At 45.3% G+C, this 19,203-nt stretch overlaps 2 protein-coding genes across 2 annotated transcripts in view; both read right to left on the bottom strand.

Moving 5' to 3' along the window:
* The window catches only part of LOC119967761 (collagen alpha-1(XIX) chain-like), a 252,900-nt gene that overhangs the window by 145,681 nt on the left and 88,016 nt on the right, over nt 1–19,203 (bottom strand). Inside the window, exons 6-7 of the mRNA XM_038800683.1 lie at nt 12,991–13,044; nt 3,762–3,815 (exon numbers count right to left, since the gene is read on the bottom strand). The gene's annotated coding sequence lies outside the window, so the exon portion shown is untranslated. The remainder of the gene's footprint in view (nt 1–3,761; nt 3,816–12,990; nt 13,045–19,203) is intronic.
* Nucleotides 1–19,203, bottom strand: part of LOC119967970 (collagen alpha-1(XIX) chain) — a 287,876-nt gene that overhangs the window by 11,476 nt on the left and 257,197 nt on the right. The window lies entirely within an intron of this gene.

Here is a 19,203-nt window from a genome sequence, read left to right on the forward strand (position 1 = left end):
ACTGCTCCATTTGCCAGGAGCATCAGAAGCTTCCGCCGGCCGCGCCCCTACATAACTGGGCGCGCTTGCATGTGGATTTCGCCGGCCCTTTTCAAGGATCCATGTTCCTGCTATTAATCGACGCCCAGTCTAAATGGCTAGAGGTGCATAAGATGGGAGGCACAACGTCCTGCCCAACAATCGAGAAGATGCGTTTGTCTTTCAGTACGTATGGCCTCCCCGAGGTGCTCAGCACGGACAATGGCACTCCGTTCACAAGTGAGGAGTTTGCAAGGTTCATGAAGATGAACAGCATATGCCATATCCACACTGCTCCTTACCACCCGGCTTCAAATGGGTTGGTGGAGCGGGCAGTGCAGACATTCAAACGAGGCCTAAAGAAGCAGTCTTCCGGGTCGATGGACACGAGACTGGCTCGTTTTTTTGTTTTCATATAGGACCACCCCCCATGCGGTGACTGGGGTAGCTTCCGCAGAATTCCTAATGGGCCGGAGACTTCGCACCCACCTTAGCATGGTTTTCCCAGGCATTGCCGCAAAAGTACACCGCACACATGGTTTTTCTCGGCATCGGCCGATTCGGCAGATTGCGCCCGGTGACTCCGTGTTCGTTCGAAATTTTGCTGGTGGTGCCCAGTGGGTCCCTAGCGTAATCTTTCGCCAAACGGGCCCTATCTCTTACCAGGTGCAAGCCCAGGGTTGTCTCCAGCGCAAACATGTAGACCACGTTCGGTCCAGAAGACTATCCCTTCCAAAGATTCCCCGCCCCCGGAGCTAATTTCTACAGCCACAGAGACCAGACACAGTGGAAAGTATTCCTCACAATCTTCCTCTGGTGCCTCACTCAAAGCCTGCGCAGTCGTGACAGAACCGTGTGGAGATAGAGACGCCGAGATGACGGAGGCAGCAGACTCCGACCAAGATGGAGACACAGGAAGCCTCAGAGGGGGGACTCCTCGGGCCCACGGGCCGTGGATGTACGACCGTTACGCCGTTCATCACGGAAGCGCCGATCTCCGTCTCGTTACACGGCGCCCGATCCAGCGCCTCGTGCAAATGGTGTCCGGTCTGCGACAAAACGAGTCCGACGCCCTCCTTTGCCGGGTCTTCGGTGGATTCCTTGGACTTTGGGGGGGAGGGATGTTATAACCTGCCTGCTTACCACTGGCTGGGGCTAATGACAATCCCACAATCCTTTGGGAGTATGAGCTTCCCCAATGAGGGGGGGGGGGGGGGGGGGGGAGGGGGAAGTTGCTGCTGCTGATATATGTTATTGTAAATAAATGTTATTTCTTTGTATCCTTAAAACTCGTGCTGGGTTCTTCGTGGCCCTCACAAAACCTGGTATTTCCTGAAGCGCCCTTACCCAAATGTTACACCAAAAGGTTACAGCCACACTTCCACCAGTGCTCATTCCTTCATGCTGGGTAGTGATTGGACTGCTGCTTGCTGCCATGAGTGCCTCACTCTCAGAGTTTCTGGCTTCTGCTGGCCTTCTTCCATTCCCATTATTAGACAGATCAAATCTTTACCCTTTGGGAAGGTGATTCCAGCTGCTGAATCCTTTGGAGTCGGTTGTGGGCATAAATGTTTTCTGATGGATTGCCACACTGACTGATAGCACTTGGGCAACGTGTCGTATGGGTCTCAATTCTGCCAGTATCAGGCAACTTCGAACCAGACTGTGGTGAAAACTTTGGGCATAAATCTACCCGAGCACATGGCTGACAGAGAAGGAAGCTGCTGCGATGGGGGCGGAGGTCTATAAAGGAGCAGCAGAGGGTTTTTCTGGGACATATCTTAGTGCCAACAATCAGGAGAATTTGCATGCGCGGTTATGTGGCGCGGGTATGCGGCGCAGATTCACGGTACAAGGATCTGGTGCAGGTTTGTGGTGCATCTTCATGATGCAAGTGTATGGTGCATGTGTATGGTGCATGTGTATGGTGCATCTTTATGGTATAGGTTTATGGTGCAGCTTTATGGTGCAGGTGTACGGTGCAGCACTATGGAGCAGCTTTATGGTGCAGGTATATGGTGCATCTTTATGGTGCAGGTTTGTGGTGCAGGTTTGTGGTGCAGGTGTATGGTGCATCTTTAATGGTGCACCTTTATGGTGCAGGTTTAAGATGCATGTTTGGGGTGCAGGTTTATGATGGAGCTTTATGATGCAGGTTTGTGGTGCAGGGCAGCTTTATGTTTCAGGTTTATGATTCAGGTATGTGGGGATGAATGAATTGATTTCAATTTAATTTGGCTTTTGGAGCAAGGAGTTGGATTAAGGGCTCTCTCTGACCGGTCTGCGCATTGGCTTTGTAACTTCGAGAAAGGAACAACATGTTGTTAAAAAAAATAATGCAATGAAAACAATCATATGTGGGATGAGTTGGATATGTTACACATCAGGAGAAATCTCCACTCTCCCACTCTGCCCTCCAGGAAACAGTATTCAGCCCTGTGTCATGATAAAAATCACCATTGTTTCTAGTTTGTTTAATGGGATATAGGTGTCGCTTACAAGGCCAGCATTTATTGCTCATCCCCTTGCCTAATTGACCTTGAACTGAGCGGCTTGCAGTGTGTCTGGAGTCACATGTAGGCCAAACCACGCGAGGACGGCAGATTTCTCTCCCTCAAGGACATTAGTGAACCAGCTGCGCTTTTACAACAATCAATGATAGTTGCCATGGCAACATTACTGAGGCTAGCTTTATATTCCAGATTTACTCATTGAATTTGAATTCAGCTACTGTGGTGGGATTTGAATCCGTGTCCTCAGAACATTATCCTGGGCCTTTGAATTCTAGTCCAGTGATATTACCACTACGCCGCCATGTGTTCTCTCAAGTAACGAGATTTAGGAGCAAGTCAGAAGAAGGACTCCTTCTGAAACCTCGGAAGGATTGATTACATATATAAATTTTGAATGAAGAATGTTGAGAATCGACAAACCATGATAATGAGTAAGATGTGCAAGTGACTACCCTTCTCATGATTGCAGCATTCAGGGTTTCAGTGGCAAGAGACAAGGCAGCGGGAGTGGGCGGCATGGTGGTACAGTGGTTAGCACTGCTGCCTCACAGCAGCTGGGACCTGGGTTCAATTTCGGCCTTGGGTTACTGTCTGTGTGGAGTCTGCACATTCTCCCGTGCCTGCGTGGGTTTCCTCCGGGTGCTCCAGTTTCTTCCCACAATCCAAAGATGTGCAGGCTAGGTGGATTGGATTGGCCATGATAAATTTGCCCGATGGTGTCCAGGGATGTGGAGGTTGGGTGGGGTTACGGAGATGGGCTGGCGGAGTGGGCCTGGGTGGGTGCAGACTCGATTGGCTGAATGGCCTCCTTCTGTACTGCTGAGATTCTATGATTCTATGACTGTTCTGATACCCATTGGTAAGCTGCTAACATCAAATTTCTTCATCATACCTTTCTGTAGTACCTTGACTTTTGTTAACCAGAGAGGGTGAAAACTCATCTGACTGCTCTTGTCTCTAGAAGCTTCAAGTCAAAAGTTGCTGTGTTGACACCACGCCGAATCGCAATCATTCTCATCCAAACTGGCTTGTCAATGAAATCAATTCACATGGGTTCTGGTTGATCCCAGCGCACAGGCCTTTGCTATGAACCAAGCTTAGAAGTTGTGGGAGGGCTACTGGCTGGTGCATGTGTCTGCCTTTTTCAAAGAAGTGCACTTAATGCCCCAAATACCTCTGACATACATATTGCTTAATTAATTAAAAACACTGTGACAGGAAAATACAAACCTGAGGCCCTGCGATCCCAGTCTTCCCATTAAAACCTGTCTCACCAGGTAAACCCTAGAGAAGGACACAGATTGGAGATGATTAATAGCACGTCATTTAATCTCGTCATCATGAATCTTCATCAAACAGTCGAACATTTCTTAAGTGTAAGTCGAGCAAAGAAGTTTAGTGGAGATGTAATGGAGGTGCTTGTTTGATTAAATAAGGAGAAATTTCTTCCAGCAGGGTCGATGACCAAAGGTCATAGATTTAAGACAATTGGCAAAAGAACCAGGGCAGCGATAAGGAGAATTTTTTTTGTTCATTTGTTACAATTTGGAATGCACTGACCAAAAGCGTGGAAGCAGATTCAATATTCACTTTCATACGGGAATGAGGTAAATATTGCTGTAAAGTGATAGCTGGGGAAGTTTCCCATCTTGCAGTGACCTAGATGCAAGAATACCAAATTTCAAAGGAAACACCTATTTATACTTCTTGAGAAGAGTATGTTGATTGGTTGGCAGTGGATTCTGATTGGTAAGAGGCATTACCATGGAGAATGCACTAGAGAACAGTTAACTGCCAAGCTTCAGTTCAGGCCAGGCAGTTAAGTCTGATTAGCGAAGGCAATACTCAAGCTCTGTACTAACAAGTAACTAATTATATAAGTACTTGAGGGAGGCAGAGCTATTGGGAAAGGACAGTGTAGTGGAACCTGAGCTATTTCTCAGAGTCAGCCCAGGCACAAAGGCCAAACACTCACTTTCCATGTTATAAAATTCTATGATTCCATGGAAATAAGTTGCATAAACAGTCCTGTCCTGAGATTCCATGGGGCCTCCCTGGATTCTCCTGTCATAGCTTTTGCAGGAGATGAGCTGAACCCTGGAGGAATGGCCAGAAACTATTGTTTCTTTGGGACGAGGTGTAGCTAATCTTCCACTAAACGTGTGATGGGAGATTGAGACGACTCATGAGAAAGCCCAGAACTCATAAAACCATATTCATAACACGATAAATATTGTCTTTAACAACAGTGAAGTCTTCTGAGAAGAGTGGCCATGGTTATGGGACATAAGGCTCCAAGTTCTAAAGAGGCAACTGAAATTGCTTTAATCAGACGAACGTAGATCGAGTTGAGACATGGTTCAGTCTATGGTAAGATTTGAACTCACATTCTCTGTATTATGAGTCCAATTTTCTAATAGATAAATAAAAATGCCATTATCTTTGGAGGTCCGGACCCTTCTCTCACCCTCAACAACCTGTAGGAGTGGAGTGGGGTTACATTGATCTGGAACTCACGACTAAGTACCAGCTAAGTCCCGTACCAGCCTCCCCGAACAGGCGCCGGAATGTGGCGACTAGGGGCTTTTCACAGTAACTTCACTGAAGCCTACTCGTGACAATAAGCGATTTTCATTTTCATTTCATTTCAAGAGTATGGCAAGAGAAATTTCACTATTCAAAGAAGAAAGCTCACCTTTACCAAGGGTAAGAAGGGAAGAAGAATAAATCCCAGTTTTGTAAGTGTTGCCCATACATCGAGAACCAGTAAAAACAAAGATGAAACATAAAGGCAAACTTTTGAGAAAAGTCCTACTCTGTCAAGGTCCAGCGCCTCCGCGAGGTTGCTCTCTGTCCTGGCTGTTGAGTATTTTGCTAACTGCTCGCTATTACACCCTGCATCCAGTCTAATCCTCCTTTAGTTAGGATGTACATTCGACCAACCAGTTCATGCCAGTGTTTATGCTTCACTCAAGCCTGCTCCCATCTTATTGCATCTAACTCTACCATCACAACCCTCTATCGCCTTCCCCTCATATCCTTATCTAGCTTCCCTTCAGCATATCTATTCACTTCAACTTCCCTACGGCAGTGAATTCCACATTCTCACCACACTTAGGTAAAGACACTTCTTCTGCATTTCATATTACATTTCTTCATGACTCCTTCAGTGATGGTTGATGCTCATCTTCCATTAAGTGCATATGCCTCTTTCCACAGCTGTGTTGTGGAGATACTGTAGGTGGTCACATGGATGCTGGGATGACATAGGTACAAAAGAAAATAGTGTGTCAGGAGTGCGGGAGATCTCCCTAGAGCATGGGCAGACACACATCATGTAAGAGTGGCTTGGTATTATCAATAAACCTTTATTGTTGTCAGCCCTTGGTCACCAGTCTTTCCAACCCAGTACTCTGTACATGGCGTCAGGAGTTGGCAGACTGCACACAGGCTTTGCCGCATCGAAAATATCACAGCCAACTGGAAAGAAAATTAGAAAAAGAGAAGAGGACCTACTGCGCTGAAGGCCCATCAGACAAACACTCTTAAATTTAGCGGACCCCTGAGGCGCATGTGTGAAAATTGAGTCATCTGTTTTTCAAACGGAGGAAGAGAAGGACCCCACGATATTGCTAAAAACTTTTTAGCACATGCGGATGCCAGTAAAGAACATGATATTGAATGGACATGTTCAATACTACCAACCAAAAACTTGATGAATCAATTCATTCTTACACAGTGACTTTTAAAATCCGAGCAAAAGAAATGTGCCTCCGGCACTCTCACAAACAAATTTTGAGAGACTGCATTGTGTGTAGGATCCATAGTGATGTTATCCGCAAGCAGCTTCTTTGCAAGAAAGATTTAACCCTGTAATCTGCCGTCAGAAATCTGTATGCTGAACGAGCAGTCGGATAGAAGCAGCAAGGAATTAAGGTGACAAACTGAAGTTTTCGCAGCACAGTGCATGTCCAATCCCAACTGCGGCGACCATCACTCACAGACCAGAGCTGCATGTTTGGCATTTGGTAAACACTGTAACAAATGGAACCATTTTGTGAAATGCTGCAGAGCCAAACCACAGCAGCCTGCCTATGCCACAGGGCCCAATGCAGCTCGTCACTCATCCAGTGTTCGGAGTACAATTCGGGGTCAATCATTTGGAGCTCAGTCAGAGCAACCAACGGGCTGAGCCTCCAACAACCCTCCACTGTAAGAGTGTTGGCACCATCACGGAGAAGGGGAAGAGTTTCACCACTGACTACAGCAATGCAAAACTATAAGTAAAGAACAACACTGGAGCAAAGTGCAACATACTGCCCAGGCAATTGTTGTGGAAAATTAAATTAACCCATATGTTGCACCAGATCCCAACACTTAGGTCGATCTCACAGCGTGTGGCAGAAAGTGTGGTAACACTCTTTTTGTGCTGTAAAACTTATGATTTCATGACTTTCGATTCATGGAAGGCAATTTCTATTTTCATATCATTGACCAAAATGTAACGCTGTTGCTGGGTCTTCGGGATAGCAACACAGTGGGACGAATCCACCTTGGTCCAGACATACACACTCTGCAATATCAGACCCCAAAATGATAAATAGAAAGATTTGTCAAGAGAATTGTCAAAATACCTGCCCGTTTCCTATTAGAGAAGGAAAGCGCTGTTTTCTGGGGCATTACAGTCACATCTTGAAATTGTTCTCCCAGGATGTCAGATTCTCATGCTATCTGATACTCAATCTGCTTAAACATTATCATTTTACTTTAAAAAGGCTTTTTTAAAAAAGCGAAGAGGATGATACAGTACGGTTTGAAGCTTCCAATCCAGGCTGAGTTTGCCCTCCACCATCATTGATGCTGGCAGCTGCCTGGGACATCATTGGCAGTGCTACCAGATGTGCAGGGAATGCGCCCCCTGCAGTTGTGGTGTCGCCAAACCCAGTCCAAAATCAAAATTTCCCTGTATTCTTTCTCCGTGGGTGTTGACTGTCGGGGAAATCAGTGATCGTTAATTTTCCTGAGGAATATTGGGAAGGAATGATTCAGAGCTTTTCATTATGTACTTTCAAACTTAGTTTCAAAGACTTGAAATCCTGGATTTCTTGATGAAGGAACACAACATGGTCAAGTTGACTGAAATCAGGATGCATGCTGGTCTTAAAGTCCAGGATGAATGGAGTGAGAGAGAGGGAGATGGAGAGCGAGAGATAGAGATGGAGAGCGAGTGAGAGATAAAGAGAGCGAAGAGAAAGAGAAAAGAGAGAGTCAGCAAGACTTAAGGAAGCCTTCATAAACTGGAACATTTAAGTAACTGATAAGAAGCATAGAACATAGAACAGTACAGCACAGAACAGCACAGAACAGGCCCTTCGACCCTCGATGTTGTGCCGAGCATTGTCCGAAACCAAGATCAAACTATCCCACTCCCTGTCATTCTGGTGTGCTCCATGTGCCTATCCAATAACCGCTTGAAAGTTCCTAAAGTATTCGACTCCATTATCACAGCAGGCGGTCCATTCCACACTCTAACCACTCTCTGAGTAAAGAACCTACTTTGGATATCCCTCCTATATCTCCCACCCTGAATCTTATAGTTATGCCCCCTTGTAACAGCTACATCCACCCGAGGAAATAGTCTCTGAACGTCCACTCTATCTATCCCCCTCATCATCTTATAAACCTCTATTAAGTCTCCTCTCATCTTCCTCTGCTCCAAAGAGAAAAGCCCTAGCTCCCGCAACCTTTCCTCATAAGACCTATCCTGCAAACCAGGCAGCATCCTGGTAAATCTCCTTTGCACCCTTTCCAATGCTTCCACATCCTTCCTATAGTGAGGTGACCAGAACTGCACACAATACTCCAAATGCGGTCTCACCAGGGTCATGTACAGTTGCAGCATAACCCCACGGCTCTTAAACTCAAGCCCCCTGTTAATAAACGCTAAAACACTATAGGCCTTCTTCACGGCTCTATCCACTTGAGTGGCAACCTTCAGAGATCTGTGGACATGAACCCCAAGATCTCTCTGTTCCTCCATATTCCTCAGAACCCTGCCGTTGACCCTGTAATCCGCATTCAAATTTTTTCTACCAAAATGAATCACCTCGCACTTATCAGGGTTAAACTCCATCTGCCGTTTTCCGGCCCAGCTCTGCATCCTATCAATGTCTCTTTGCAGCCTACAACAGCCCTCCACCTCATCCACTACTCCACCAATGTTGGTGTCATTAGCAAATTTACTGACCCACCCTTCACCCCCCTCCTCCAAGTCATTGATAAAAATCACAAACAGCAGAGGACCCAGCACTGATCCCTGTGGTACACCGCTGGTAACTGATCGGCAGTCTGAAAATTTTCAACCCTCTGTCTTCTATGTGATAGCCAGTTACTTATCCAATTGGCCAAATTTCCCTCTATCCCACACCTCCTTACTTTCTTCATGAGCCGAGCACGGGGAACCTTATCAAACGCCTTACTAAAATCCATGTATACGACATCAACTGCTCTACTTTCATCGACACATTTAGCTACCTCCTCAAAGAATTCAATCAAATTTGTGAGGCAAGACTTACCCTTCACGAATCCATGTTAACTATCCCAGATTAAGCTGCATCTTTCCAAATAGTCATAAATCATATCCTTCAGGACCTTTTCCATTAACTTACTGACCACCGAAGTAAGACTAACCGGCCTATAATTACCTGGGTCATTCCTATTCCCTTTCTTGAACACTCTCCAGTCCTCTGGCACTATCCCTGTGGACAGTGAGGGCCCAAAGATCAAAGCCAAAGGCTCTGCAATCTCATCCCTTGCCTCCCAAAGAATCCTTGGATAAATCCCATCTGGCCCAGGGGACTTGTCTACCCACCTGTATCATATTCTCATCCTCAAAAACATGGCCCCTCTCCTTGGTGAACACTGAAGAAAAGTATTCATTCAACACCTCTCCTATTTCTTCTGACTCCATGCACAAGTTCCCACTACTTGTCTTGACCGGCCCTACCCTCGCCATGGTCATTCTTTTATTTCTCACATAAGAGCAAAAAGCCTTGGGGTTTTCATTGATCCGACCCGCCAAGGACTTCTCATGCCCCCTCCTAGCTCTGCTGAGCCCTTTTTTTTTTAGCTCATTCCTTGCTACCTTGTAACCTTCAAGCGACCCAACTGAACCTTGTTTTCTCATCCTTACATACTCTTCCTTTTTCCTCTTGACAAGATATTCAACCTCTTTTGTGAACCATGGTTCCCTCACACGGCCATTTCCTCCCTGCCTGACAGAGACATACCTATCAAAGACACGCAGTATTTGTTCCTTGAACAAGCTCCATTTTTCATTTGTGCCTTTCCCGACAGTTTCTGTTCCCATCTTATGCTGCCTTATTCTTGCCTAATCGCACCTTGCCCAATTGCCTAAAAGCAGTGTTGACGATTGTCGTGATAAGAAAGTAGGGCCTATAACCAAGACTCCTTGGTGTTTAAACCAAACTTTTGGATATACAATGATCGAGAAGCAGAGATGAAAGCGGACACCATTCTCGCAGGGCTTTGAGGAGAACCAAAGGCGACACCCAGACAAAATAGCATGGGGCAGGAAGAAATCTTTTTTGCTCCAAGACAAAGAAGCTGACCAATTCTTTTCCCTGAATTATACCCGCTGGAAAAAAGTCTGCGTGAAAAGTTACTACTTCGTTCTGATTTTTTAAAAAAAATTGTTATATTTCAAATTTAATTATTTTGAGTCAGAAAATAACGACAGTGTTTTGCTTGTATAGCTCTTCAGTCATCACAGCCGACGGCAATAGCGAGTGCCCCAACTTTTTGAAATCTCAGGGTCTTCACGAAGAAGTTCTTAGAACAGTACAGCACAGAACAGGCCCTTCGGCCCTCAATGTTGTGCCGAGCCATGATCACCCTACTCAAACCCACGTATCCACCCTATACACGTAACCCAGCAACCCCCCCTTAACCTTACTTTTTAGGACACTACGGGCAATTTAGCGTGGCCAATCCACCTAACCCGCACATCTTTGGACTGTGGGAGGAAACCGGAGCACCCGGAGGAAACCCACGCACACATGGGGAGGACGTGCAGACTCCGCACAGACAGTGACCCAGCCGGGAATCGAACCTGGGACCCTGGAGCTGTGAAGCATTTATGCTAACCACCATGCTACCGTGAATTCAATATATTCATCAGCCTGTCAAAGAGGGCCTCTGTAATTTTTGCTGTTGTATTGGGGAATTGAAGCATGACAACTTGCATTTATGTAATGCCTTTAGCATACTAGAACATCCCAAGGTGCTTCACATTAGCCCAAGCAGACAGAAATCAACAGTGAGCCATGTCAGGAGACATAAGGGCAGATGACTAATAGCTCAGTAAAAGAGGTAACGTTTTAAGCAGCGCTCCAAACGAGAAGAGGCGGAGAGGTTTAAGGAGGGAATTTCAGAGCTCAGGGCCGAGGCAACTGAAGGTACCACTAATAATGATGCAGCGAAGGACTGGGGAGGGAAGTTGGGAAGCGGCGATGGTGAGGATGGACAAGAGGCCAGAGTTGGAGAAATACAAGGATTTCATCAGAGTTTTAAGCTCGTAGGAGCTTACAGCGATAGGCAAGGGTGAGACACCGGAGAGATCTGAACATCGCTTTGAATATTGAATACCAGGGCCATAACTCCACAAGCATCGGGAAATATAATTTCTGAGGAACTCTTAGTCTGTGGCCTTGAGAAAACATAGAAAAATTATAGCCGAGCCTTGAGGTTCTGCTGTGTAAATATTAGTTTATGGATTTGTTATAACCCTCGAGGAAGTCACTGCATCAGAACTATCAGATTCTCCGTGACCATCACTGAATACAAGCTTCACCAGGTAACGGGGGCTGGGCAGGGCATTAGATCACTAGTTACAAAAACCCCTTTGGGGCGTGAGACCCTTTGGGGAGTGGAGATTCTCTTATACTGTAAATAAACTTAACCTTTGTTTTCTACATGCTTGGTCCATGCATGCTACTTTAGTGGATTCTACACTGGTGGCGAGAATGAGATTGGCCGGGCCGTCCTTGGTCCTGCCTCCACACAGATTTTGCATGACTATTCCAGGGACGAATGTTCCTCATCATCATAGACACCCACTCAAAGTGGATGGATGTCCATAAAATACAAGGTACGGCAGCTCAGGCCACTATCGATAGGCTGCAGCAATCTTTTAGTACACATGGAATACTGGAGATGCTGGTCTCGGACAATGGGACAGTTTTTACGAGGGCGGAGTTTGGGGCCTTCATGACAGCAACATGTGTGTACCACCCTGTTCCACTCGGCATCAAATGGACTAGCGGAGCGAGCAGTCCAGACGTTGAAAAATGGAATGAAAAAACAGGCCTCCGTTGCCTGGGAGACTCATCTGGCATGATTCCTTTTTTGCTACAGCTAACACCATGACGGCTGAATTGCTGATGGGTCACCACTTTTGTACGTGTTTGAGTTTGGTTTTCCGGGCATTGATGGGAAAATCCGCCGAGACCAGGATAGAGCTGAGACGGACTCAGGCTGGCATAAGCTTTTGTGCACTTTCGCTTTGGGGGACATGGTGCACATCCGCAATTTTGATGACGGCACCACGTGGATCCCGGGCGTCGTGTTAGCTCAGACAGGACTGGTCCCTTTTCGAGTGCAGCACAGGGGCATGAATTAAATTGGCACATGGATCATCTCTGCAGGTGCAACCCTGAGACGCCAGGCCCAATGCCAGAGGCTCCGGACCAAAACCGCCCCCAACTTGAGTTACCGCCTCCGCCCCAGCTGCTGCCGTTTCCCCTGGCCACACCTGCCGTGGAGAAGCTGAATTCAGATGTCAAGGAAGCAGAGTTGCCGATCGAGGAGACGCTGAGCTCCGGTTCTGAGACCGATATAGACATATTGCCACCACTGGAGCCCGTTGCGTCGTGCCCACAGCAACCTCCATTTTGATGACCCCGCCCAGGTGTTCCACACGAAAATGACGCACCCCGATTCAGGAAACGCCTCTGGAAGCCATGATCCTCCCCTAAAGGCCGGTCCCGGGCTAAGAAGACTAGGGGCTCCTTGCAGACATGGACGCATTTCCAAATTTGGGGAGTGGGGGGGGGGGGGGGGGGGGGGGGGGGCATAGTATAACCCTTGCGGAGATTTTTGCATTAGGACTATCATATTCCCAGTGACCTCCACTGAATATGAGCTTCCCCAGTAACGGGGTCATGGTATCTCCTTAACAGGGGATTAGATCACTAGTAGAAAAATCCAGACCTGGTGCAGGTTGGGGAGGGAGATATCTTTTATATAATAAACCTAACCTTGGTTTTCTACTTGTTTGGTCCATGCATGCTACTTTAGTGGATTCTACAGGATCCTTCATGTGCTCATTAAACTCCTGAGCTTGTTAAGTTAAACAAAGTGTTAAGCTCAAAAAGCTTGCCTGAAGTCCAAGTTTTCCAGAAAGTCCTTGAACTCCAGGAGGTCCAACAGCTCCCTATAAAATTAATAAACCAGACATAGTATGATAGAAATGTCAGCTATCCTTATTGCGACTATACTTTTAATCTATGAATAGTCAACTATACTCTAAGTGGCTGTTTCAACAATACAGAGGCAAGTTGCTGAATGCGAAGTAAAACGTAGATTTGAAGTTAGCCATGATTGAGTAGGGACCACTTCCACCATTGAATCAAATAGCCTCCCATCTGGACGCTTGAATGCCTAATCTCGGCTGCCACCCAGAGTGGTACTGAAGGGGTGCTGCCACTTCAGAGGTCCTGCTCTTTGGATGGCATGTTGAATCGAGATGCCATCTGCTCCCTCAGCTAGGCATAAAAAAATCCACTATACTAATTCGCGCTCATGCTCCTGGTCAATATTTATTCCTCAGCCAACATCATTGAAACAGGTTATGAAATCAATAATAGTTATTTAGTTGAGCACAAATAGTCAGCCATGCTTCCTACAGGTGACATGTCAGCAATACATGAAAGGAATCTTAAACAACGTAAAACAAACTTTATTCTATTTTGCTCATTTAAAAATGAATTTAGCTGAACCAAAAGATGGCCACCACAAGTCACCTGATAGCTAGAATTGTAATGTGGGCACTAAGTCACCATATGGATTGCGTAGGAGGCATGCCCTGACATGTGGCTCATAGAATCTCACACCTAGTACTGTCAAGATCCATTTCAAAAAAGACATATTGAAATCAAACAAATGTCATCTTCATCTTTATAGGCTTATTCCTCCAGCAGAATCTGAGGGTCTACTAAGACAATAGCTACCCAGAGCAGGATCATCAGTATAGACGATGAATCATTCAGGTTATCGTTCACCACACAAAAGCTAGATCTAAACATCAGATAATCAGCCCTTTATGAAATCGTTATGGAGGCAGGAGCTCACATGACTAGAGTGACCATTTTGAAATTTCGGTACACAGGTGAAAACTCAGAAGCAGAGCAGTCTGCTGATTTATCTCCAGCTGCAAACATCTGACAGAAGGACTCCAACTGACCAATCAGCCTGCAACTCACCCTCCTCAAAGTTTGTTTATCTGCCAGACGCTGGCCCTGCCTGAGAAGCAGACCAAATCTTTGAAAATCAACCTCATCTTGCTGTGGTGCCATCTTCTGCCTCCAGCCAGGGACCTGTCTGAACCGGATCGTCTCCATGGAGAATCCCCTCTGGATTTTGACTTTCTAATCTCTGGTAAACAATGAACTGAATATCTATTTCTGTCATCCTTTTTACTGTTAAGTAATTCATAGTTGTAAAACTCATTTTTCCTAGCCCTTTACCATATACTTCTGTGTGTGTGTGATGTTGCGATCATTCCCCCTCCAGGTTTGAATATGTGAATAAACCATACTTCCAATTTAATCCAGAGTTTGCTGTGAGTCACTTTAAAAATTGACCACATTGTAATAAGTAGGTAAAGGTAATGTCTCCATAGCTTACTTAAAACAAAAAAACACCTCAGCTGATGTACACAGGGCGAGAAAAAAAAGGAGTTTGGTTAAACCTCTCTCTCCTGCAACATAATAGTCCACAATAGTGGCCATATTTATAAATATACATAATTGTATAGCACACTGTTTAGCACACTGGGCTAAATCGCTGGCTTTGAAAGCAGACCAAGGTAGGCCAGCAGCACGGTTCGATTCCCGTAACAGCCTTCCCGAACAGGCGCCGGAATGTGGCGACTAGCGGCTTTTCACAGTAACTTCATTGAAGCCTACTCGTGACAATAAGCGATTTTCATTTTCATTTCAATTGGCTAAAACACACTTTGGGATTTCCTGAAAGGCACAATGTAAACGCAGTCATTTATTCTCTTTTAGAGAAAGATGCTAACAACAGAAAGATAAAGTTAAGAAACTTATAAATGCAAAAGATACAGACAAGACCAGGTTTAATGCAGGCATTTTCAAAGTGGGGGTTGCGACCCGTAGGAGGGTCGCGGAGCCATCATCGCGGCATTCCCGATCACGGGAATTTATATACAACAGCCACAGCAGCCGGCTTTTAACAATGCCTGCTGCGAGCGGTTTTAAAAATGACGGCCGCGACCAACTAAAAAGATGCAGGCGGACTGCACATGCGTGCCCACTCATCAGTGCACATACACAGAGCCCAGTGAGAAGCACCACCTCCTGATGCCAACGTGCTGACCCAGAAGATTAAAAAAAAATTCAATGCAATCTTCCTGCCTGAAGTGAGGCAGACAGCATGTCACGCGCCCCGAACGCTGACATCATGTGTTTTGGCTGCGATTCCGAATCCTCCATTTTATCAGCAGCAAACAAGTAAAATTTAAAATGGATCGTTTAGTAATAGGGAAGAGAGGGCCAGAGACACAAACAGGCCAGGATCTCACACTAATTCTGCTGGAGAGAGTGGCTCAGGAGAATTCACAACAGGGCAAAGCAGGGCTGGTGTGAGCTGCTCAGGAGAATTCACAACAGGACAAAGCAGGGCTGGTGTGAGCTGTCAGGAGAGTCCACAACAGGACAAAGCAGGGCTGGTGTGAGCTGTTCAGGAGAGTCCACAACAGGACAAAGCAGTGCTGGTGTGAGCTCCAGGACCTCTGGTGAACAGCTCATTCAGAAGAAGCTGAAATCAGGCACAAAGCAGCATAAAGACGATTTTTTAAGATATGGATTTGTTAATTGTGCCAATGCAAATCAGGATGCAAGGCCCATGTGTGTTAGATGCAGGGAAGTACTGATAAAATCTTCAAAACGCCAAAGATATTCGAAGACCAAGCATGGCAAGTTCGAGGACAAACCTCGTGATGTTTTTCAAAAGGTGCAACGAGAACTTAAATCATCAGTTGAAGTCCTCAGCAGAAATGTTACATTGAATGACAGAGTACGATTAGCCTCTTACATGGTAGCTTACTGTGTAGCTTAAGAGAAAATGCCCCACACTGCAGCAGAGAGATTAAGTCTCCCTGCAGTATTAGGTATAGTTTGTCCGGTCATTGATGAGAGGTTCATTGCAAAAGTGAAATGCATCCCACTAAGTGATAACACAGTGGCTCGCCGAATTTGTGATATTGCTAGGAATTTAGAAGCCCAGCTTATTTCTCATTTAAAATCAGCTCAGGAGTTCTCAATACAACTGGATGAAAGTACAGACGTTTCAGATTGTGCAACCTTGCGAGTTTATGTTAGGTATGTTTGGCACGATGAATTTGTTGAGGATTTGCTGTGCTGCCTGACTGTACCAACCCACACGACCAGTGCAGAGATTTTTGAAGCATTGAATAGTTTTGTGGTTGTACAGTGCAGGGTCGACTGGGTTTGTTGCAGAGGAATCACAAGCGATGGAGCAGCTAACCTGACTGGGAAAAACAGCGGAGTTATAATAAGGATTAAGGAGGCAGCTGGTCAGGACATTGTTTGGAATCATTGTTTTATTCACCGTGAGGTACTGGCATTGAAAGAAATTCAATCCCATCTTGAAGTGGTGTTGAAAGGAATTGTAAAAGTTGTGAATTTCATTAAACGCAGTGCACTCAATACCAGACATTTTGAGACTCTGTGTTCCGATATGGGGGCTGAGCACACACATTTATTGTTCCACACAGAGGTACGTTGGCTGTCAAAGGGTCGTGTGCTACTCAGAGTTTACGAACTGAGGTATGAAATCCATGCTTTCCTCCTCGAGAAATTGCCCTCTCTGGCTGATTTGTTTGCTGATGAAACTTGAATGCTAACTATGTCTTACCTTGCAGACACCTTTTCAATTCTAAATGGATTGAACCTCAAATTGCAAGGGAAGGATGATGATTGCTTTTGGCACTGTGAAGAAATCGCAGCTTTCCAAAAGTCATTGACAGTTTGGCAATTGCGAGTGCAAAGCCAAAATTACTACATGTTTCCCACACTGCTACGATACATCAAAGAAAACAGCATTAGTAAGGAAACTGTAAATAGACTGGCAAGCCTTATTCAGTTGCACCTAGCTGCGCTGATCAACAATTTTGATCGCTACTTTCCAGAGGAGAAGTTTAAGATTTTGAGAGTGAAGAGGTAGGTGAAAAATCCCTTTGAGTTTGAGATCCCAGAATCAGTTGTTAACTTGAAGCTGACTCCAAATGAAGAAACTGAACTTCTGCGCCTCAGCTTTGACAGCACATTAAAAACACGGCACAAGTCAATGAGGCTGTCAACATTCTGTATTAGCATCTCAGAGGAGTATCTGGAGCTGAGTAAAACAAGCATTTTGTTGCTTTTGCCCTTCACAAAGACCTATACGTGTGAGGTTGGAATTTACGTCCTCACAAAGACGAAGACGGTACGAAGGAACTGGCTGAATCCTGAAGCGCATATGCGCATAGCCCTCTCCTCCTGTAAATCTGATTGGAGTGAGATCGTGGTGACCAAGCAGGCTCACCTCTCGGATTAAAGGTAAGAGAAAATGGTGGGCCGTGAATGTTGGCCAGCGTATGTCCCGAAGGTTGGCCGGTTGTTAAAAATGGGACCCCGGAAAAAAAAGTTTGAAAAACACAGGTTTAACAAATCGATTTCAGTGTTAGATGTCGGTTTTATAAAGTAATGTCACTGACTGGGCGTCTTGCTCATTAGGAACATCTGTCAAGATGTTATAACCACATATGCCATGATTTTCATCCCATTATTTTACTATCGATGACTGCAAGAGCCCCACGTACAATTTCCCATGATATGGATAAGGTTCTGTTCTGGGATTGCCTATTTGTAAAGTTTCCCCACCTGCGGCATGGTATTTGCAGCTGGGTTGTATTGGGGAACAACAAAAGATGGAATTTTTTTGAGTCCCATCAAGACTTGCCATCGGAAAACTCACCGCGCGGGGGAGAAATCCCAGCCTACATTCCTTTGCACCCATTTCCAATGTGGACTTTGATAGGGGCAAGAAGCAGCATTCAAGTACAAGTTGGGCCAATGGGGTGCAAGATTGCTGAAGCCCACTGAGGCTAACCTTTTCACTATAGACCAACCAGACAAGAAGAACCATAGAATCCAGCAATATTCAACGAGGATGAAGCTTGCTTCTTGCACAGGACATGTCTGATGAAGGATCATACCAGAATGTGGATACTGCCCAATCCTGCTTGAATCTATTGTGACGAGTTTTTCACGGGGCGAGAGCACCTCTGAAAAAACAGGCAGCATTTCTGTCTTGACTGAACGGCTATATATTTCTATATTTGGAGCGAGAGAAAGATGGCGGAGAACAATGTCACAGAAACAAAAAGGAAGACATGTTCTACACTGCAGGTCATTAAAAAGCCACTGGTTGGCACTTCACTAACCCTGAGGGCAGTGTATCTGTAACTAAACAGATGAGATAGTAATGTCTTCTGAAATATCCACTTAGGCTCCAATTTCATTCACAGCAGGCTGTGATTAAAAGAGAACCTAGTCACTTTTGAATCCTGAAGATGCATGTTTGCGGAGTAAAGGAATGATTACATAATGTTGATGGAAACTAAATAATTTAGATGATTTATAATTGAACGAGGATTTAGAGCAGTAGTGGAATCTCTTGCATTCCACTTTTTATTTTAAGGCTGAAGTTTAAAGCAGGCATCATGAATTGTAACTACCGTATATACTCGCGTATCCTTCAATCTCGTGTATCATGCGACCCCTAAATTTTCGTCCCCAAAACATGATTTTATGGTATACCTCATGTATCATGCGAGTCACTTTTTTGGAAATTAATTTTGGAAACTAAAACTTCCAAATGGTATTATTGTGTGTGATTTCTGCAGAGTGGATCCTTCATGTTTTTAAGGTAAAGATAGATAGTTTTTTGAAGAATAAAGGGATTAAGGGTTATGGTGTTCGGGCCGGAAAGTGGAGCTGAGTCCACAAAAGATCAGCCATGATCTCATTGAATGGCGGAGCAGGCTCGAGGGGCCAGATGGCCTACTCCTGCTCCTAGTTCTTATGTTCTTATGTTCTTATATGCTGTGAAAGCTGTTCGCGATTCAAACAGTTTTCCAGCTGGCTTTACTCGCGTTGTCCAGCCACTTGCCGTTTCCATTCATAAAAACATGAATGGAAACGTCAAGTGGCTGAACATCTTCCCATCAGACTACTACTCTTCAGATTGTGACCACAGCATTCTGATGGGAAGATGTTCAGCCACT

The sequence above is a fragment of the Scyliorhinus canicula genome, chromosome 6 (genome assembly GCF_902713615.1).
Source record: "Scyliorhinus canicula chromosome 6, sScyCan1.1, whole genome shotgun sequence".
In the NCBI taxonomy this organism is placed as follows: Eukaryota; Metazoa; Chordata; class Chondrichthyes; order Carcharhiniformes; family Scyliorhinidae; genus Scyliorhinus; species Scyliorhinus canicula.